This window comes from Acinonyx jubatus, chromosome D1 (genome assembly GCF_027475565.1).
Source record: "Acinonyx jubatus isolate Ajub_Pintada_27869175 chromosome D1, VMU_Ajub_asm_v1.0, whole genome shotgun sequence".
NCBI classification, from domain to species: Eukaryota; Metazoa; Chordata; class Mammalia; order Carnivora; family Felidae; genus Acinonyx; species Acinonyx jubatus.
The window spans coordinates 50,103,212-50,125,797 of record NC_069390.1 but is presented as its reverse complement, the minus strand read 5'-3'; positions in this window follow the sequence as shown (position 1 = coordinate 50,125,797).

Below are 22,586 nucleotides of genomic sequence, written 5' to 3'. Positions count from 1 at the left end.
TGGTTCTAGAGTGTGAATAAGCTTGAGAACCAGTGACTTACACCGTTTTTAAAGGTAATTTTAAAAAAGTAATTGTATAATTCAGAGAGCAGATTAGCATTTTCTAGGGACTGAGGCTAGGGCAGTGTGTCCACTGGGGCAATAACATGTGGGATTTGGAAACACCCATGAACTCATGTGAACTATAGTGCCTAGGTCTACAAAAGCCTCTGCTGCTATTTTAAGGAAGTGAAAGAGAACTGAAGGGTGTCCTGCTGTAACACAACTCTTGTGGGCCCCAGCCTTCCTCTGCTGGCTTTGCCTTTAGTCTGCTTCTGGCCAGGTTCCGGCAGTGACCAGAGTCTCATATTTGCAGGGTGGCTTAAGTTCTGTTCACATGTAAAAGCCTTCTGGGCACACTGGTAATTTCAGACCACCAGGGTAATTTGAAAAAAAAGATGTGTCTTACGGAGTTTGTCCAGCCTGTAGAAATGTAGATAAAAACTGAAGCCAGGGCTGTAGTGACTCCTGCCAGAGCTCGGGACTATGCCAGAGTGTGCAGTGTAGATGCCATCTGCGGCCCAAAGGGATTTTAATCAGCTGAACTGAGCAACTGGTCCTGGGAGGCCCAGGCAAGGCAACAACCTAGCAGCACAACCAAAGGGGATTCAGGCCATACACTAGGGGAAGGTGTTGGACTAAGTCCCCAGGGCCCAGTCTCGCCTTGATTCCAGAACTTATTCCTGTGGTCAGAAGTCGCCAAATCTCTTGGCCCTATGGATCCCCACCTTGGTGCTGAGCACAGAGAAGTGCTTCTTGTCCTTAGCTGTTCACAAGACAAGGCGCAAAGTGTCTTTAGTCGGGGCTGACCACTAGGGGGACCTCCACGCCAGGTCGCGGGGTTCGAGGGCAGCCGGACTCCAGTGGGACGCAGAGCCTTCCAGACGGGTTGATCAGAGACAGGGAATGAGGCTGCCTTCAGGCCAACCTCAACTTGGACTGGATCCTACGGGTCCGGGAAGTCCGGACACCCAAAGTGTTGCTACTCTGGGTGTGCCTCCAATCGGTTTTTCCGTGGCTTCTCTCTTTGCAACTCTAGATACAAATTGCTTTTCTGCTTCCTCGTTTTCATTTCCTACGGCCGGGGAATGAATGGTGCTGAAGGGCTGAAGAAGCCCAGGGGACAGGCAGCACCAGAGCCAGGAACCGCCCGACGGTGTCTCCGGGACCGGAAGGGTGCAGGGCGGGGAGGCAACAGGAGCGGGGCGGGGCTCGCGGGGGCGTGGTCTGCGGGAGGCGGGGCTTGTAGCACCGTCCAGGGGGCGGGGCCACGGCTGGGCTGACTAGGCGAAGGCAGGTTCGAAAGGGCGGAGTTGACGAGGCCGGTCCCCGAGGACAGGGAACCGGTGGCGGACCGGTCCCTGCGGACCGCCGCGGAGCCCGAGAAGGAAGGGGAGTGGAGGGGCGGTCCCAGGGGAAGGAGGGCGGGGAGAAGCGGGGGCTCCGGGACGAGCCTCCTGTGGGTCCCGCCCCCGTCACGTGGGCTCCAGACCCGGCCGCTGCCGCTCGGTCCGCTGGTTGGTCGGTCAGTTGGTCGGTGGGTCAGTGGCCTGCAGCTCGGTTCTCGGCTCTCATGTTCGGAGGTGGGAGGGACACGGGAGCGGCCCTCACACCTGAGCCGCCCGGAGAGGAGCCCAGCACCCAGGTCAGTGGGCTGTCCCCACGCCCCAGGTCCCCTGCGCGTTCCGGGCCGGGAGCCCCCCGCGGGTACATTGCCTAGGTAACCGAAAGCCCCCAGATTCAAGAACCACTCGAGGAGTGGGGGTCAGTGCCAGTTAGGGCCCCAGAGTGGGTCCCAGATGCGAGGGCAGGAACCCTCTTCCTCTTCTCTGGCCAGAAGACTGGGAGGAGGGTATAACTCCCGAGGAGGATTTGCTTCGAATTTTCACCCAACCCTGCCTGGGATCCATGGACAATCCGCGCCCCTGCAGGTGCCAGCATGGCCCTGGAGATGCGCTGGATGGTCATTCACTTCAGTTTTGTGCGGTATGTCACCGAAGCATCAGAGTAACTAGAGAGCACAAGTCGGGGGGGGGGCGGTGTGGGGAAGGTCAGGCAGCTTAGTGTCTCTTTGCCCAAGCATATCTGTTCAGTGTGGTCAGATACAACGCCTCGACTGAGACCAACTCTATACTCTAATTGCAAAAATGCAACATGCCATCAAAGTCTCAAGCCACTGCAGTCCCAGGAGACTGCCAGATGGGGATGGTCCTACTTAAAAGTGGGCTCCTCCTCTCCCTCATGACATCCCAACTCCAGACCCGCAGTTTTTCTTCAAATGAAAATAAGATTATGTATTTAAAAGCTAGAATTTCCAAAGTTTGTGTAGGATTGAAACAGGTATTCTAACTAGTGTTAAATCCTCTTAAAAAACAAACCCAGAGTGTTGTAGTTTGCTTTCAGAGCAGCTGGATATTTGGTATCGGTGGGTCCCCCTTTGCATATTTTGGTCTACTTCCTATCTTTCTCTCCATTTGTCTCTTTCCTTTCCCAGTTACTTAATTGATTATAATACAAATTGGAAGTGTTTCCAAATTGTATGTTGCATTTTGTGAAGTTAAATGCCCAACTACAAGAAGGTAGTTGGCTGTGCACAAAATTCATCTTCAAGATGTTCAGTCTTTGATTATTGTTTGTATCTGGAAAACAAAATATTATTTGATTTCGAGATTATTTCTCTCTTGGGGTTGGAAGGCAGCCCATTACTATTCTGCTTAAATTCATATTTAAACAACTATGAAGTGGGAGATGAGAGAGATTAGTGCATTTCTCACTGCATTCATACATGATTTTATTCATACATTTATTATTATTATTCTTACTTAGAAATTAGATGATGTGCCAGTTATTAGCTTATTGCTACTGGGGGGGACAAACTGAGAATCATGGTCTCTTCTTTACTGGGGTAGCTATGGCAGGTGCACTGGTTTTAAGACCATGCACTGGTTTTTAAGTACAATGACAAATGCCCTGAAGGAGGGAAGAGCAAAGAGTTGTGGGAATTCCTGTCTTTCACCTGAGCAGGGAAGATCTGGGATAATTTCAAGAAAGGGGTGATGTGTGTGATCCATCTCGGAGGATTTCTCCTGGGCGTCTCCAGGCAGAGGTGGGTAGAGCATGACCTGGGCTGAGATCTGTGTAGGCAGGGCAAGCACCAGCTAGTCATGAGAAGTGGCAAGTGGTCTAACTGGACTCCCAGAGCAAGTGCTAGACAATAAAGCTGGTGACAAGGATGAAACATGGCCCCAGTGGGCCGTGAAAGCCAGGTGCAGAAGTCTGGACTTAGAAAGCATGGAGCCAGTGACAGCTTTTAATCAAGGGATTGACTGTGAGCTTCTCAAAGTCCAGGACCTTGGCCCTTGACCCTCCCAACCCCTAGCCAGACGGGGAGAAAATCCAGTAAATATTTGTGGAATGAATGGTCAGGCAACCCTTTGGAGCTGAGCTTCTCAACCTTTAACAAGCTTAAGAATCACGAGGGGGGTCTTAATTCAAATGCAGATTCTGATTCCTACCTAGGTCAGGGGTGGAACCTGATCTGCCTTTCTAACACATTCCAGGGTGGTGCTCTTCACTATCTATGGCAAGGATTAAGGACCTTGGTTTGCAAACCTGGGGAGCTTTTAAACTGTTTGGATGAAGTGGGTCTGGGATGGTGTTCCCAAGTTCCCCCAGGGGTGATTCTGATGAAGGCCAAGGTGGAGCCTGCTCTAGCCCACTGTGGCTGTGGCAAGGAGTGAGCAGAGTGGAAAGACCCTGGGATGGAGGGACCAGTTAGGACATTGAAAATCCACCAGCATAGAAGCGGTGAGGCCTTCTATTGGGCCTGAGTGGGACAGGTGGGAGAGACTTTGGAAAGACAGAATCTGTGGGCCAGGGGGCCAGGGAGTATGTGGTATCTGTCTTCAGACTGACCGGACTGCTTCCAGCAGTGAGGATAGGGGAATGATTCCGAGACAATTCAGCTTTGGAGAATGGCATGCCCTTTAGGCTCTACCATTTGACATAATAACATTTGGAAGTTGGTTTTAACGTGGATGTCAGAATTTTTTTTTTTTTTCTGAAATACAAACCTGTTCATGACTTCCCTGCTTAAAATCCTCTGGCTGATCCCCTCTTGCAAAATATAAGGAGGAAAAGCTAATATGAATGCAACTAATAAGGTATCTAGCCATTTATTAAGTTCCCAGACTGTGCACCCCCATTTGAGAGGCGACACTTGGGTGGGGGGAGATGTGACATTGTCACCACTTGGTGTGGGCACAACTAGGCTGAAGCTTTTGGCAGCTTTGTTTTTTCTGGAGTCACTATTTTTCCCGCTTCCTCTTTGTGGCGGTTCCACTTTATGTTTCCTGGCATCCGTCTTTGGTTTCAACCCTTGCTGGCATCTAGGTGTCTCGGTTTTCAAAGAGCCCACAGGTGGTTTCAGAAAGGTGGGCTATATCCCTTGTAGACTCTGAGAGCCAGGTATCCTTAGCCCTTGCAGAGCTTCAAGACACCCATTCTTATCTCTGACACACTCAGTAAATAATCTGGGAGATGCAATCTGTTTAGCTTCAAACCCAGATCTCCTCAAGGCCTTGTGATTTTCCAGGGGGCTGCTAACACAGCTTTGTCTTCAGGAAATTTAAGATTTTTACTTAGTGCTCCTAGGTAATTCTTACTTTGGTGCTCCTCTATAATTCTTGCTTTCATCTCCTCTGTCTGTCACGTATGCCCTTATGCACACAGAGAACTGACTCTTCACTGTGCACCATGCTCTTAATCACCATGTTCCATGTCATGTAGTCATTTGGCCCTGTAACGTATCTGTGGATGGAAGGTCTGCACAAGATGGGTAGGGTTGCCTCCCTGATAGGATAAAGTATAACATCCTTCTTTGGCCTTCCAGGCTCTGCAAAGGCTGGCAAGAATGTAGCTCGCCAGCTGTATCTCCACTGTTCCCCAAACCGAGTAGCTCAAGAGATCCTATCTTTTGTGCCTCTCTGTCTTTGCACGCACTATTTGCTCTTCACGGAAAGCTTTTTGTCTGCCCCGTGAGCTGAACGGACTCTTATTAACTTCAGGATGCAGATCAAACTCTTGAAGCACCTCTCCTCCCCCCACCTCCAAGTCACTTTTACTCTTCTCTCTAGTACATACATGTAGCATCAACTGGAGAACTGTGCTATGGTCCTGAGGCGCCTTATTGGCGTGTCTCTGTCCACACCCACTCCAGACTCTTGTGTGCAGCCCTACATCTAGCAGATGTCCAGGAAGAGTTTGTAATAAACATGGGCCTGGAGCTGGCTGGTTTTGCAATGTCTGCTTCAGTAAAAGGGGAAAAGAGTAGGCTGTTCTGCACAGGTGATGAGGGAAGAAACAAGAACAGAACCTGAAAGACTGGGACAAGCCCAGTGAGGAGTGTCCCACATGGCTAGAGTCAGAGGGTGGAGTGGGGAGGGGACACTGGGAGAGGTGAGACTGCAGTCTTAGGCTGGGGAGAGGTCAGGGAAGGCCTTGAGCATTGAAGCTAAGGAATTGACATTTTCTTCTCATGATATTGAAGGCCTTTTGGTGTGGAAAACACGTGGTGAACTCTCTGCTTTCAGGAGGATTCAGGGCTGAAAAGGGCAGGTTGCAGGACCAAGGAGCAACTTCCTGTGAGAATATGCTCTTGGAATAACCCATAGAGGTAGCTTAGGGTGTAAATCAAGGCAATGGCAGTAGAGATGGAGAGTGAGTGATCTTGTCCAGAAATCCTGCAGGATTTGGTGACTGACTGGATTTGAGGGAGAGGGAAAGGCATCAAATTGGACACTGACACTTTGTGCTAATGTGCTGGGAGAAGAACGAGGCATTGTTAGTAGCATGAGAGCAAGGAGGAGATTCTTGGAAGGGGGAAGGGCAATGAGGATGGTTGATTCCTTTTGGAATCAGAAGAGAGCCTTGAGTAGTTTCTCATATCACACACACACACTCACACACACACACACACACACACACACACACACACACACAAATGGTGAAGCTACCCAAAGGAACCTATGCAGGGTCACCTGCTGCTGGTGGCAGAAGCCAGGCCTCCTGGCCCTGTGGCCTGGGCCTCTTTGTAGCACTGTGAGTTGGCCAGAGAAGAGCTGCCAGAGGTCCAGATGGAGATTCCATTAGGCAGTGAAAAATGGGAAAAAGACCAGGTTTAGGGTGAATTCAGTCTGCAGAGCAGCTAAAGCTGGAATCTTAGAGGTCAAGAATTCAGAAGGGAGTCTGTTGGTAGCCATTGCCAATGGGGGTTTGAAGGCTCATGCGTCCTCCTTTCTGTCCTATGGCCTACTATATGTGGGCTGATGGAAAGTAGGGAGTGTTTTATGGTATGGACACTCATACTTGTTAGTGCTCCATGTTGGTACCTGTGTATCGAATGGTTTTTCTGGGAATACAACCACCAATCTGTCAGTTCTGTGGAAAGATATATTCCAAAACCCACACACTTTTGCCCCCCCCCCCGACAAAGTTTAGGGACGCATCCAGTCAGTCCCGAGAAGTGGCCTGTGCAGTGTTGGAGTGGGGGGTGGTGGGTGGCACCCATCCGGGGAAGGCATCCAGCCTTAGGGACCTCGTTCCTCCAAGCAGAGGCCTATGAGTAGGGCCAGTGTCAGGGGGCCAGATGGATGGGGGAGGCCCATAGCTGTCAGGGGAGGGGAGAAGACCTTATCTAGAATCTGACTGATGCCTGGAGACTCAGTGACCCTGAGGCTGGATTTCCTCTCCTCCTCCTCTCTCCCTTCCACACCTTTCTGTCTGGCCAGGTCCCTCACTCTCCAGCCTCCCAAGGACAGGTCCTGCCTTTGCCATGGCACAGCGTCACCTTAGTTAGCTAAGACAGAGCTGGGCTAATGCATGTCAAACACTTAGATTATTGCCTGGTATGTGATAATTGCCAAGTGAAAACAAAGACAAGGAAGCCTGGGGTTCAACTTCGAGGGAAAACTTGTCAAGCCTCCTGGCTCTTTTGAATTATGCAGCTGGATCTCTGGGAAGTTTCTACCTTATCTTGTTTTGATTTTTTGTTTTTGTGCTATTAATTAATTTATTTATTTATTTATTTTTACTGATACTAAAATGGGTGCAGGGCCTTCTCATCCATGGTAAAGAATCAAGGATAGCCATGGATTGCAGACTTGGGACTTGGGTTGTCCAGGAATGACTCAGGAATGACTTATGCAGAGGTGAGTGGGTGGAGGGCCTTCTGACAAATCTCCAAGAACAGATTCTTAACCCAGGTGAGGCTGTTCAGGGGAATTGATGGCAGCCTGGCCTCTCCTCAGGCCTATAGCTGCTGAGCCGGTCTCAGGCGGCTCTGCTTTGGGTATATCTGTTTCTTCCTGGTGATGAGGACAGGCATAAGGAAGGGTTCATCCAAAATCCTAGGGTTGATCTCTGTCTGCTCAGGGATAGCCACTGCTTGCTGGTTGCTGGGAGTGTGCTCAGTGGGCATAGTCAGAACTCCTGCCCAGACTCCCGGGTGAAAATGTAAATCCACGGTGAGTTGTGTGCATGGTTGGAATGTACCAGTCACATGTAGCTGGGCCTCTCAGCTGGGCAGGGACCACTCTAACTGGGAGGGCCACCCTTATGACTGCACTGCTATCCCAAGAAGTCTTAGCAAGCTTCTCCAACCTGCTTCTGGCAGAAAAGCCCAGAAATCTCTGCCAAAAGGAACTCTTAAGGTTGATAAACCATGTGTGCGTGTGTGTGTGTGTGTGTGTGTGTGTGTGTGTGTGTGTGTGTGTGAGAGAGAGAGAAAGAGAGAAAGGAAGGAAGGAAGGGTGGGAAGGAGGAAAGAAAGGAAGGAAGGGAAAGAGAGAGAAAGAGGTAGTTGTATAGGAGCCAAAGGTCTGTTGTAGGGATTAGGGAAGAGAGGAGGGCAGAGCCACAGCTGAGGCCAGGAACACCAAGAATCAGTTACCTTTGTTTCTTACATGCACTCGTGGCAACTCCACTCTCTTCAGGGGCAACAGTCCTTCTCCCAACACAGGGCCTTGCTTCCCCTGAATCAAAGAGGTTTTTGCAGGAATAGCTAGCTGGACACTGCGTGGCTTCACCAAGGCAAAAGAGGTGTCGGCAGACTGGCCCCACGGAAAGCTGCCTCCAGAAGAAGGATATGGGGGGCTTCCGGCTTTGATGGGGTTTACAAAGGGCTTGTCTCATGAGGTGGGTGATATTATTCCCATTTCACGGGAGGCACATACGTGCCAGAGAAGTGATTTTTTAAAAAAGACCCAGAGTTTTAGATTTAATTTATTGTCCAAATTGGGACACTCAAGAGAGAAAGGAGGCAGACAAATGCTGGGTGGGGTCCTGGGGTGACAGGACTATCTTGGGTGTACCAGGGATGTGGTGTCGAACTCCAGATTCAGTAAGCAACCAGGTCAGGTAAGGGGGGGGGTGGTGGTGGCTGGGGGACTGGAGAGAGGATTGCAGTAGGGGGAGGGGAGACATTAGAACTTGAATTTGGATGGGAAAGGAAGATTCTTCTTAATTCAACATTTTACCAAAGCAAAGGAATAGTTCTTGGCTCTGACACCTGACCTTGACTGGATGTCATGAAAAAGTTTTATTACATAAGCTCTTCCTGTGACCAGCCAAGACATCTGGTTCTTCTATGCAGTGCCGCTCACCCGGTAACAACAACAACCACCCTGTGCGTCCGTCTAGGTTTTCGCCGCGCCAGCTCACTGGAACTGCATAGTGCCTCGGGCGGGGATTATTGTCCTGCTTCTGGAGATGAGGAAACTGACTCCTGCCTATCCCCCTCCTTCCAGCATGGCGGGCAGCAGGTGTTCTCCACCATGAGGACCTGGCCTCCCTGATCTCCGAGGTCCCTGCTAGCTCTAGAGTATGGACTTTGAACCAGACAGGCCTCCCTTTAAACCCCCCTTAAATCCCCCTGTACACAGATTTTCTGTCGCTGCTTTGAGCTTTAAGTTCTTCATCTGTTAAATGGGAACAATGATAAGCCTATTTCATTTGGTTCTTGTGATGATGAAATGAGAGGATGCACATACCGTGTTGCCTGTGGTGCTTGGCTCATCCCATGTCATCCTCTTCTCAGGAAGCCCGGAAAAAACTACGTTGTCAAGAAGAGTGATTTATATCATCTAGCGGGCTTATTCTGAAACTTCGGAGCAAGTAGCGTTCTCTGGGCCTCTAGGTGTGACACGGAAGGGGCAGCCCTGGTGAAGGTGAGCAGGGAGTCCATAAGGCAGAAGTACATGGCAGCCTGGTTTCAGATGGCTGGTCACCCATGTATAGGATGAAGGCAGCAGAGAGAGCTGAGCACCCAAACCAGCTCTGTGAGATGTGGCATGTGGCAGGGACGTGCAGAGTCCTGCCTGCAGACTCCAAAAATCAATGGTGTGAGTTTCCTACCTGACCATGTGGAAAAGCCCATATAGGTTGCCTTAGCCTGGTTGCATTAATAGAAGTCCTGGCTTTAGACCTTGCTAGAAGATCATCCCACTTTTTCCTGCACTGGCCAAGGCTGGACACACCACACTCTGGGAGTAGGTGGAGGAGGGATGCTCTCTGCTGCAAAGCTGGAGTCTGTGCTCTGCAAGGTTTGAAAGGACTTGAGAACTGACAGGAAGACACCAGGGCCATGACTGATTTTCAGGTCGGACCTATCTTGTTGTGTGTTGCTCAGAGGGCAGAGTTGGGAGTCCATGGTGGTGATGGGAGAGAGAATTAGAGAAGAGACAGATTTCAGTTCGCACTGATGTAAGAAATTCCACAGAATTCACGCTGATCTTTAGGGGGAGGCAGCAGTCTTACAGCCTGTGTTGTGGTCTATGTAAAGAGGGCGTTGTCCAAGCGGTATTGGTTAGAGAGAAGTTTGCAAAATAGTAGGGGAGGCAGATTTGCTGGGAGGTCTAACTAAGAGAACGGCAGGACTGTGGGGGATAGTTGGCTTCTGAGCAGAGATGAGTTGCAGCAAACACAGGGTGGGATGAAGGTGGGAGGCCGGGAGGGGGTGGCTGCAAACTCTGCAGGACTTTCTCTGTCCCAAGCCACAGGCCAAAGTCCTGCCCTGTAACAGGGTTTGGGAGAGAAGCTTTGTGGCCTGAAACTCTGAAGCTGTGACCCCAAAGAAGTGATTAGACTCTGTGCATTCTCTGTTCATGCCTACCTTGGCTCAGCCACCTATGCGGGGCTCGAAGTCTCTTACAGACTCATGGTCACCCCTTGAAGATTTTGAGAACACAGCATCCTGGCATCTGAAGAACCTGGGCCATGTGGTCTGAGGCACTGGCTCACAGCATCAAAGAGGGGATGGCAGGTATAGGAAGGAGACATCCAGGAAGGCACTGGGCACGACACTGGGAAGTCTAACTGTCTGTCTGCAGCCTGGGCTGCAGAGCGAGCTTCCAGCCCTAAAAGGAGCCGGGGAAGGGCTGTGGGCAGCAGGGCCTTATTCAAGTAGGCTGAGGTTTTGGGTGGGGTGTATGGGCGGAGGATGGAGAGTGTTGTGGTTAAGCAACGTGGATGCCTGTGGGGCACGCTATCCTGGCCTGGTTGGCAGGGAGGGAGGCCAGGGACACCCTAAAGTCAGAACTGGCCCACTGGATCTAAGGAAAGTCCCCCTTTCAGGAGCAGAGGTAGAGCATAATTCTAAGTACTCTGGAGGCAATAAACTTGTGACCTCATTTATTATTTCAGGCACTGAATGATTTTTGACCATCCTCTATGCTGAGGACTGGGATGATGGGAACATGAGAGGAGTGAGACATGTCCTCTGCTTGGATAGCACTTAAGGAGTGTACTCCTTTCTCAAAACAGGCAATAATGACCAAACCACAGAGAGAACATTCAGAGAAAGAAGCGTTTGGGGTACCTGGCTTGCTGAGGAAGTGGCATTTGAGATGTGTCTGGAAGGAAAGATGGGGAACAGAGACTCCCCTTCCTCTGGGTGAAGGGCATTTCTGGCTCAGGGAACAGCAATGCACAAAGGAAGGTGTGGGGATGGTGAATTAAGGGGTGGTTGCAGACAACAGCCAGGGGTTTGCTTTGGCTACAACTGAGGAATGGGGTTATATGGGTAACTGGGATTGGAAATCGTCATTTATTAAGTCCCCGCCGGGCGTCAGGGACCGAGCACAGAGCCATCTGTGCTGATGTACATCTCACAGGGGCCTCTCAGGGCTTTCACCCAGCAGGAAAAGTGACTTTCCTAAGGTTCCCTAACTGGCAAGAGGCTGAGATAAGACTTACGCCTGGTCTACCTGATCCTCAAACCCATGTTTTTTCCACTCTATCTTGCCACCATGTTGAGAGGTCAGATTATTCAGAGTCTTAAATTTACCATGAAGATCCAATTCTTCATGTTGAGGTGGGAAGATGGTCAGTCTGCACGTGTCGGATGACATTAACCTGTGAGAAGCACTTGGTGGACGTGACCAGATTGTTAAGGATACACAGCCAGCCCCAATAAGTATATATGTACACACACAAAGACCTATTTGGAAGTAAGTCTCTAAAATAGTAGGAAGTTGCATAGTTCCGTGGTGCCATAGAAACTGTTACTTCCTGAGCACCATAGGCAATTGCTGATTTCCTGGCTGGATTCCTCCCACTCTATAAAGTACATGAGAATGGGGCAAGATAACCTGGAATCTAATCTAATTTCTACAAAAAGCCTCTTGGCTTAGCTACTTTATCATTAGTGCCAAGTTGCCTACAACCCACCTCATCTGTTGGAGACCCCAGGGTGTCAGCCGTAAAGGGATATGTAAGATGGTGCTCTGGATTGGGTTGGAAGGTGGGGTGAGGGACTAGAGTCAGAGAAACCTCGGCAGTAACCCAGGTAGGGGTGTGGGGGTGGAGAGAGGCCAACACTGTTCAGTAAACTGGCTGGGAGCCTGCCTGTGCAGGGGTGTCGAGTGGGGGCTGGGGTGCCTGTGTGAAAGGAGAGCACCGTTTCCACCAAGCGTGTTCAGGCTCTGAGCAGGTGGGTGCTGGTGGTGGCTGCCTGCTGAAGGTGGGCTCCTTCCTTATCTTGTATGCTATAGAGCCAGCCAGTCCTTATTGCTGATTGTGCCTGTGTCTACCCAGGGCCCCATCCTCTCTGTTCAGCTTGGCTGTACAGCCGGAGCTCAGAACCCAGATCCAGCCACAGCCTCTTCTTTAGGGTGGACCCGGGGTCCTTCGGGCTGCCCAATGGGACGCTTCCCCTCAGCCTGGAGAGAAAGCCTGAGAAGACCACCTTAGGGAGGCTGGGTACAGATTGGGTAATATCTGGGCTGCAGAGACTCGGGATCTCATGTTAACAGGAGACTTCAGGTGGGACAGTGTCCTGCCTACTAATCAGGAGCACTTTGAAAACTGTTAAGGGCTGCTCCAGGGTCATGAATCTAGTCCTCAAATGTCATGGTTATTTGTATTTGAGAGAGAATTTTATTTTATTTTATTTTTTACTTTTTTTAACGTTTTATTTTTTTAAATATGAAATTTATTGTAAAAACCACATAAGTTTCAACAGAGAGCAAGAGAGGGGAGGGGCAGAGAAAGAGAGAGACACACAGACTCTGAAGCAGGCTCCAGGCTGTGAGGTGTCAGCACAGAGCCCAACGCGGGGCTTGAACTCACGAGCTGTGAGATCATGACCTGCGCTGAAGCCAGACACTTAACTGACTAGGCCACCCAGGTGCCTCTGAAAGAGAATTTTAAATAAATCTAGCGACAGTTGAATGAGGGATGGCGTGAGAAGGCTTCCACAGGCTACATGAGACCCACGTCTTGTTGCATCACTGTCACACACCACGTATGGCAACCTTTCCTAAGTAATCCCGGGAGCAATTGCCCGTTTGGCCATAGGTAGGTGTTCTGTGAGAGTGTGATGTCCACAGGGAGCAATTGTGGGGCCTCTCTGGGCCACCAGGACAACTTGACCATCTTCTGTCAAAGCCACCTCTGAATTAAATGGGCTCTCCTGACACCAGTGCCCAGGGCCAGGGACCTCCTGCTCCATGAATGTGGTCAGGACATGGCCCTTCCTGCCCCCAACCCCAGGAGCCCAGCTTCAGCTTCAGCCTCCATGTTTGGGGTCTCCCAAATCCATCTCCCGGCTGTGACTTCTCTGCCAGGTGCCTGCCTGGCCCGTGAACAACATAAACCCTGCCTGCTCGCTGTCCCAAAGTGAGGTGCCTGAGAGACCCTGCTGGAATGGCTGAGAAAGCTGCCAAGGGGCTCTAAGAGTAAGCACAAGATCAATGGGACACTTTCTGCTCTGGAAGACTTGGTGGCCTGGACCTTTCTGTCCAATACTGCTAGAGAATCACAGAAAGTTTGGAGCACGTGTGCTGTGTTTGTAGCCCCAGGGTCTGCCTAACTGGGAGCTGGCTCCAAGGGATTTGGTAACTTCTCAAAGGGAGTCAGTGTCATGTATTTTTTCCCCTAACCCCAGCAGTTAGGGCCTGATAAGAGGTCTTGGCCAAGTCCGTCTTCTGGAATAGTGCACTTAGGGACATGTTCTCTGAGAGGAGAGAGGCAACGTGTTGCAAATCTACTGGGCCGGGCACTGAGTGGGGTGGTTTACTCTGTCCTCTCTCGTAACCCTCCGGCCAGCCCTGTGTGAGGCAGGTATTATTATCTCCATTACATAGTAACCTGAGAGGTTAATATCTATTACCCAAGATCAAAAACTAACCCAGCTCTAAGGAGCAAAGCCAGGATTTAAACGCAAGTCTGACTGCAAAGCTTGGACTCATTCTACTGCCTCCCCCTGCTCCTCTCCTTCCTCAGGGGCATGGGAAGGAGTGCAGGAGCTCGGAGTTCGGAACAGGGGTGGCAGGGGGCAGGAGGGATCTCCTGTTGGTACTTCCTTCCCCTGCTATGGGTCCTTTCTACCCTTTCACTATGAATCTGAGAAACTGCTGGGGGATCTCCCATGGGAAATAGCCCTGCTGTATGGACAAGAAGTGAGAAATATGGAGAGAGGCCCCCAGGAGCAATTGCAGATGCTCCCACCACCCGGGGATCAGACCGACTGACTTCCAGGAGCGATACCTCTTGGGCACCCGGAGAAGGGAATTCTCTAACTGGCTTGTCTTTGGTCTGCAGGAGTATGTGTGCAATGGCAGATTCCTGGATCACTTTTCTCGGGAAAACCCCCACATCACTCTGGCCTAAGTGCTGTCAGGGGCAAATGTCTTGTGATAGGTGAGCTGAGATTAGTGCCCTGGGCCTTGCCCTCCTTCCCCCCCATCACACGCTGGAGTTGTTGAATTGGGTTGAAGAGGAGACAGCTGGGCCCAGGGCACTTAGCTCCTTGAATGCAGCTTAAGAGCCGGTCAGCTGCCACGTCTCAGAGTTTCCTCCTTGAAGCCCAACAAAGTCTGGCCTTGATCCCTGGTCATGTCTCATTTGGAGCTGACTTGCAAAGATAGATAAAGGACTATGAGGAACTGTCCCTACCTGGATGTTGTTTAAGTCTTCCTTAGACTGACAGGGATGGGGAACAGGGCCCCACATCTCTGGAGAGGAGGCCCTGTGTCCGCAGGTTAGTGTGTCCGGGATCAGACTGGGGCGGGTCCTAGCTTGTTAGCCCTGCCATAACAACACACACAGATTAGCTGGACTAAATGACAGAAATGTGTTGTCTCTCAGGTGGGGGGCCGGAAGTCCAAGATCAAGGTGTCGGCGGGCTTGGTTTCCTCTGAGGCCTCTGTCTTTGACTTGTAAATGGTCATCTCCCTGTGTCCTCACATGGTCTTCCCTCTGTACCCATCTGTGTCCTTATGAGAACACCAGTCATGTTGGATTAGGGTCCACCCCCATGACCTCGTTTTAACTTAATTATCTCTTTAAAGAGTATGCTTCTAAAGATAGTCACCTTCTAAGGTACTGGGTGTTGGGACTTCAACATACGAATTTGGGGAGGGGGATACGCTTTGGCCTATGACAGGATGTTTCCCAAATCCTCAGTGAACAAGCCTCCGTGTCCTGGTGAGGTAAGAGAGGCAGTCACTGCCGGTCCTGCTGAGGCACCAGGAGAGGAAGGTAGGCCCAACGCAGTCAGTGCAGGAGGCTTGATTGGCCTTGTCCAAAGGCTCAGGCCCGAAAAGTCCAGGCCAGGCAGTTCCCTTGTAGTCTAGGCTCTCTAGCAGCAGTGGGTTCTGTGTGCGTCTTCATCTGCCTCCCATGTGGTCCTCAGGCCTCCAGTGAAGACAGAGCTGCTAATACCCTACTGATGAAAACCCTCCAGCCCAGGCCTACAGAGGAAGCCCCTTTCTCCTGACAGAGGCAGGAGCCAGGCTGTCCTTGCCAGTGCACACAGCCTGCCTTTAGGGAAATTCCCTGGTCTCTTACTGGTCTAAACGTTTTCCCCCCCAGTGCAAAAAGAAAACTGTTGCATCGATTCAAAATTAAACTGTTTGACAAGTGTTGAAATGAAGCCTCAAAAGACAGAATAAACTTTGATTAATCCAGTTAGTATTTACCTAAAGCCTGCCAAATTCTGGGGTCTGTGCTCCCCCCGAGCCAGCTTGGGAGGCACATAGGAGGTAGCCAGCTACAGGCTACAGTTATGTATGAGGCCCCTGAACATTCTAGATGATAGAGAAAACTCGCCAATTCAGATCTGTTTTTTTTTTTCTTGTTGCTTAGCATTGTAAAATAATAGAATAAGTGGAAATGCCTGGTTTTATCATCTCTTAGGGGAAGTTACGTTCTCTTCTCCCATCAGTCCTGTGGAAATCTACCTGCATTCACCACTTGTCCCTAGGTTGTGCCAGGGCCAAGCACGGTCAAGTCATTCTTACAGCAGAGCTCCTTCACCTCTGAGGATTAGTCCACGAAGAGGGGGTCTCGTGTACAGAGAAAGTGAGAGGGGAGAGGCTGCCATGGATGACTCCCCACCTTTATTCAGAAAGGTGGCCAAGCTCGCTCGTGCTCTTTCTCACATGCCCCTCCTCCTTTTGCCCTCCACTCAGTGCACACACCTAACATCTTTCATCAGCTATCATATACTGAGTGTCTACCTGTGTGTCGGGTTCACGGCTGGGTTCTGAGGATGGGAAGGTGAATAGAACATACTCCTTGCTCTCAAGCATTTTAATTTAGAAGAGGAGACAGACATATCGAGGACTTGGACAACCAGAACCGTAAGCAAGTTGATGCAGGTGAGTACCAAGTATGGCAGAAGCAGAGAGGAAGAGCCAGCCAGCACCTTCAGGCACCGGGGGGTGATGGTGTCAGGAAAGGCTTCCTTGGGTCGGTACATTTGGATGAGGTCTTAGAATGGGTGAGATTTAAAAGTATAGCTGGAGAAAAGCACCCCAAACAGAGGAATAGGGAAATCCTTCAGTTATTCAGGGAGTAGGAACTGGCTCAGTGGGGTTGGACTAAGTGTGGTGAGAAGTGCAGCTGGGAAGGTGGATCTTATAAGAGGGCTCAGATGGCTGAGCTAAGGAATACAGCTTTGTTCCTGAAGCAATGGGGAACCATGGAGGGTTTGGGAGCGGAGGAGTAATGCCTTGGGAAAGGTGGGTTGGAGAAGAGTCATCCAGAAGTAGGAAGCCTAGAGGAGGCAGCTTTGGCAATCAGGGAGAGGGTGGAGGCAGGGTGGAGAGATGATAAGTGTCTGAAGGAGAGTGAGCTGAGCCTTTGGTCATTTGATCAGGTGTTAGGATCTACAGAGAGCCTGAATGGCCCTGTACAAGAAGCACCATTTGTGTCACTAGGAATTGAGGTTCAAACCCCAGTTCTGGTTCTCTCTTTTTTTTTTTTTTTTAATTTTTTTTTCAACGTTTATTTATTTTTGGGACAGAGAGAGACAGAGCATGAACGGGGGAGGGGCAGAGAGAGAGGGAGACACAGAATCCGAAACAGGCTCCAGGCTCCGAGCCATCAGCCCAGAGCCCGACGCAGGGCTCGAACTCACGGACCGCGAGATCGTGACCTGGCCGAAGTCGGACGCTAAACCGACTGCGCCACCCAGGCGCCCCAGTTCTGGTTCTCTTGATCCCCAGCAAGGAAAGGTGGAATCCTGTGCCCCCCTCTGGAAAAGCTCAGATCCCTAAGTGCTAGATTAAAAAAACAAATAAACAAACACAAGGAAACCTTTGTTATAAAAAAAATTCAAACACACACAAAAGTAGAAGAAATCATATAATGAATCAATTTACTTATCAACCAGCTTCAACCATAAGCCCTTGCTGGTTATATTTTTAGGGGATATTTTTTGTGATGAAGCTTCTTGAAAGTATTCATGTTGAGCTACATTTAAAGCGTTTCTCTGAGTCTATCATCAGGTTGAGGCACTGAAATGACTTGATGTCTGTTTGTTCCTCCTTGGAGGTGAGATTGTGCATATGTGTGTTCTCCGCTGTGAGAAGGGCAGTGAGGGCAGCCTTCTTTGTGTTCTGGGGCTGAGGAAAGACACTTCTAGCAGTGCCCATCAGCGGGTAAGGTTCTGTTGCCAGGGGGCAGGTGAGGTGTGGACATGGGAGAGAGTGGAGGCATGGATGGCCTTCGGGGGGCAGTTTTCAGGGTTGGACACCCTCATTATCCACTCACTGAAGGATGCCTGTGGCCTGAGAACCTGGTCTCTGCTGAGAAAATTGACAAGACTAATCTATAAACTAAATAGCAATGAACTAATTCACTCTGGCGAGCATTGCCCAGTGGCCACAGCACAAACACCTGTCCTCCTAGACTGCCCTCCTGGCATTTCCCACAGGTGGATTACAGGGTCATCTGCAGGTTGCTGGGGATCCAGGCTCCCTGACAGAGGGCACTGTGTGGATGGTAGGGGTCACCCAAGCTGCTGTGGGGCCTCCTTGCTAGTGACGAGTACTCATACCTCCAGAGATGATGTACTGGTCACCAGTGTGCCATACAGACCAACACAGACCAGTCCTTCTATGGCCACTGCCACTTCATCCTTCACTGAGTGACCCAGGTTGGTGCGCGTTTGATAATTATTTGTACTGCGTAAGCGCTGTCTGGTTTTAGTGCCAACTGAAAAATAAGACCAAGAATCAGACAGATGGAGACTAACGTATCAGCTCTGGGGCTAATAAAGATGTTGAGAATGGCCAGTAGGGCTCCCAGTGCATCCCTTTCCTTACCTGGCATATCTACCTAGGCCAGAGATCTGGAACAAGGCAGCTCTGGAAAAAGAGAGGGAAGGGTGGGGGTTCCTTCCCCCATTCCCTCAATCAGATACTTAGCGGTCCAAGAAAGAGGATGTCAGCCCCTGTTGGATATCCCCATGGCAACATGAAACAACCAAAACGGAGGTGTGAGCAAGTTGTGGGTCAGCAGAAATGCTCTTAGACAAGTAGGGGTAGGGATGCTGTCATAAAGGAAGGAGAATCACCTTGAAGAATTAGTTTCGATGGATAGAGACTAGCGAAGGGACCATTAGTTTGAGGGGACGGCATGAGAAAGACACTGCAAAATGAGAATGCCTTCCTATGGCTGGAGTATCAAGAAATCAGAAGGGTACAGTTGGAAGTGGCCAGGCTTGGCGAGGAAGTGCTGCAGAGTGGTTAAGAATATGACCTTGGAGTTGTACTGCCCGGGTTCAATCCCATCTCCACTGCTTCCAGGATGTGTGATTTGAGCAGTCGTTTAACCTCTGCAAGTTTCGGTTTCCTTGTCTGTAAAATTTGGATAACTATAGTTTATAAATATTGAGGTATGAGACACACATAAATATTTAGCTCGGTGCAGAATGAGTGTTTAAGAAATGGCAGCGTTAGTATTACCATCATGTGTCCAGGACAATTTGGGGTAAGCTAACAGATGCTTAGATGCCAGACTCATGAGCTTGGATTGCTGTGGGAGAGGCCAGGTGAGAGGAGGCCCTCCAAGGCCTAGGTTCAGACACCTGAACACAGCTGGGCCTGCTGTGGGAGGGATGATATGGAGCAGCACCTCCCTGCCCAGAGCAATCCACAGGGGCCTGTCTGCTGTTTGAAGGCAAGGGCGGGTCACGGGGGAACGCATAGTGTGCAGGTCAAGCAGGCCAGGAGCTACCAAGAGAGAGCAGGACCATGCTGAGAGAGTTTCTGATCATGCTCAATCTCTGGGGCTGCTAAGAAATAGCCAGAAAGCTGAAGAGCATTTGAATGCTTTGGTCTGGAGCTTACAAAAGTAGTCTAGTGTTACGAGTTGTGAATATGGAGGTGAAGTATGGATTGTCCAGGGAGAGACTGTAGAAGAAACAGGAAGAGAGCTGAGCACAGGGACGGTGAGTGGAAGCTGAGACATAGGACATTTAGTGAAGGAAGAGGATCTGGAAGAACCCAGAGAGCTTTTTGTCCCAGATGCCAAAGGAGGAGAGCATCTCATGGGGTTTTGTGTGGATGAGATGCCAAGGAAAGCAATCCTAGCCAACAGTGACTGCCCGTCTAAGTGCTTTACTTGTATGAACTCCTGTAACCTTCACAACCACCTTTGAGACAGGTGCTTAAGTTATCCTCATCTGACAGATGAGGAAGCAGAGGCACAGGAGACCCCTGGCCAGGGAGCATTAGAGACGGGGTCTGACCACAGTCCGGCTCTACAGCTCAGCTTGTGCTTTAAGCCCACCCTTTGCTGCCTCTCACAGGAGTAAGAATGGATATAGCTTGGGGGGTGGGGGGCAGTAGCATCAAGGCACAAAAATGGAGATCTAATGGCAGCAGGCCTGGAGAGAACAGGAGGAGGTGAGAGCTTTGGTAATGAAGCCAAGGAGAAACATGAGGTGGTGGCTGAAGGAAGGGTTTTAGAAGAGCAGAGGCTTTGATATTTGTGTGGTCCAGAGGAAGGAGTAGGAGAGGGGACAGAGGCACAGTCAGTGTAGAGAGGACACCACTGAGAGCCTGGGCCACAGTGGTACTAGATTAGGGGAGGTTTTAGGAGGCCAGAAGGGGAGTTGAGGGATTAGGTTTCTCACCAAAGAAAGATGTGTGGTAGTTTGCCGAGGTGAGTCTGGTAGGAAGGATGCACCAGATTAAAGATCTAGGTGCAGGAAGATCTATCTGGTGGAGCTGAAGCTCCTGAACTTGCCTTCTCAGGCGGGGGGAGATGGGGTGAGCAGTGACCTGGTGGCATGAGCTGTGGAGGTGGCTGGAGGGAGGTGGGCAGGTGTCAGGGAATGATCTTGTGTGCTGACTGCTGACATACATCAGGCCCCTGCAGTAGGGGGCCTCTCCCTGCTGTCCAGGGGTGCTGAAAGGGGAAATGGAGTCAGAGGAGAGTGTGGGAAGGTTCCTAAGGTGGGCAGTGGAAGGGACAGCCTGCCATGGCCCGGTCCTCGGGGAGGGGGAATTCTGAGTGAGCTTCCCTGGGAAGGTCCTAGCATCCTGCTGCATTATTGCTGGTAAAGGACAGGCAGCTTCCAGGTAGATTCCTTCAGTGACTCCCACTGCCTGATGGGTAAAAGCCAAGTTCCAGAGAGACCACTCATAAGCTGGTCCTGGCCTCCTTTGCTGTCATTCTTTCCCAGTCCTCTGGTCACACCAAGCTGTATGCATTCACGAGCATGCATGAACATGCACGTACACACACCTGTCCCCCAACATACTTTAGGATATGTACACTCCTTACTCCGTTTGCAGTGCGTTCATATTTCTGTGTGTTGCCCATCAGAGATACTACACTTGCTCCCTGAAACTTTCTGGGATTGCCCATACTTGCACTGGTCACTCCTTCCTCCTGCCGCCTCACCCTGAACATGCTCAGCTTCCCTCTCCCAGGAGTATACCGGGTGCTGTATTGTTGCATACGTGTCTTTCTGGAATCACAGGGCAATCTATGGTGCCCGGCACCTACCAGCTTCCCTTCGACTGATCCCCACTTGTATGAGTGGGTGACACACTGAGCCTTATTATCCACAAAATGATGAGCAAACGGTCAATTTTCAAAACTCAGCTTCTCTTTGAAAGTAACTTCTGTGTGATATTTTACATGTTGCTTGCTTACTGAGCTAGTGACATTGTAATATTGCCATTAGCACTGAATTGCTATCTGAACTTAATTTTAGGGATGATGGGAATTTCAGGGAAACGATGCTTTTCTTCTCACAAAGGAATACCTTGATGACTTTAAAATTAGACCATTAACTTATCCATTTCTGAAGTCGAAGTTGGTAAAGCCAAAGTTTGTTGGCTCTGCTTTATAGATCCCAGATAGAGGCCCAGTTCTACATGGACCCTTCACATTCTAATTGACGTGGATGAGCGATGAAAGCGTTTTGACCCTTGGAAGATAAAGAAGTGGCATTCATTCATTTCCTCTTAGCATCGACTCCAGGGTTTTATAGATGATGCGGGGCAAATAGTGTTTGTTAAATAGATAAATTTAGATAAATAGATAAAAATATATACATTGATTTTTAGGAGTCATGCATCTTTTATGACAGTTTCCTGTCCCATGTTTTCTTTTTTCAAGTAAAATATGATCTTGTAACAGTTGAAGGGGGTCAGGGCAGTGCACAGAATCCCCATGAAGACACTGTATGAAGGGGAGAAGTTAGCAGTGTCTTGGCCCCCGGTGTTTTGAGCCCTGTTTGTTTGGACATGGAAGCCAGCTTCCTGTCTCCCAGCCTTCACTGCTCTGAGCAGGTCTGCAGGACAAGGCAGTATGGTGGGGACAGCAAGCAGGGACTTAGGTGACAGACACACTGGACTCCATGGAAGGACTTTCAGCAACCATGTGACCTCAGGCAGTGTCTTAACATCTTTATGTCTTAGTTGCCTCTTTTGTAAAACGGGGCTGATGATTATAATACATCCTGCACAGGTTGGCCAGGAAGATTAAATGAGGAAGTGAGGATGGAGTCTTTTCACAGGGGCTGCTGCTTCTGGCGCCGGCAGCTTTTTGCACACAGGTGGAAACCGCACGGGCAGGAGGTAGCGTGCCATCATCTGATGTCCTGTGGATGGTGGTAGTGGCAGGGCAGGCAGAGAGATCTCCGAGCATGTGAGGTGTTGTGGCTGCGGCGTGGTCCTTCACATCCCAGCCTGGAAGGGGATGCTCATTTGTGTCTACTCCCCAGACTTGATATTTCCGAGACTCTCAGAAGGAAGCGAGAGAACCTTCCGCCCGAGTTCTCTAAGTGGCTGCAGTGAGCCCCACTGTAGTGAAGACACAGACGTACTTGTTGTAAACACAGTGTTAAGAGGCACATTGATGGGGGCTTGGTGATACTCTGTCCCCTGGACACCGTCTGGCTCCCCAGCTCCTTCTTCCCAAAGGCAGAGGTTCGGGCCTGGCTGCCTGCCCCTCGATCCCTCTCCTACTTGGAGTGTCTGCATTGCTTGTCTTCGGAGATCTGCCCGGACTCTCCTCCTCAGGCCTGGGTTGAGGCCCATGGCCCTGGTCACTGAGATTGCTGTGGGCTCTTCACCACAACAAGCCCTTGGTTGGGGAAAAGGACCAGCTTGGGGGCAGAATGTTAAGAGCAGAAATGGGTGGTGAGAACAGCCAGAGGAAGGTGAAGCAAGTGTTTAAAAATCTTAAGCAAAGACCTGGAAGGAAACCCAACATCAGCTCTTCAGTGTTCCCGAAGCCCAGAAGGT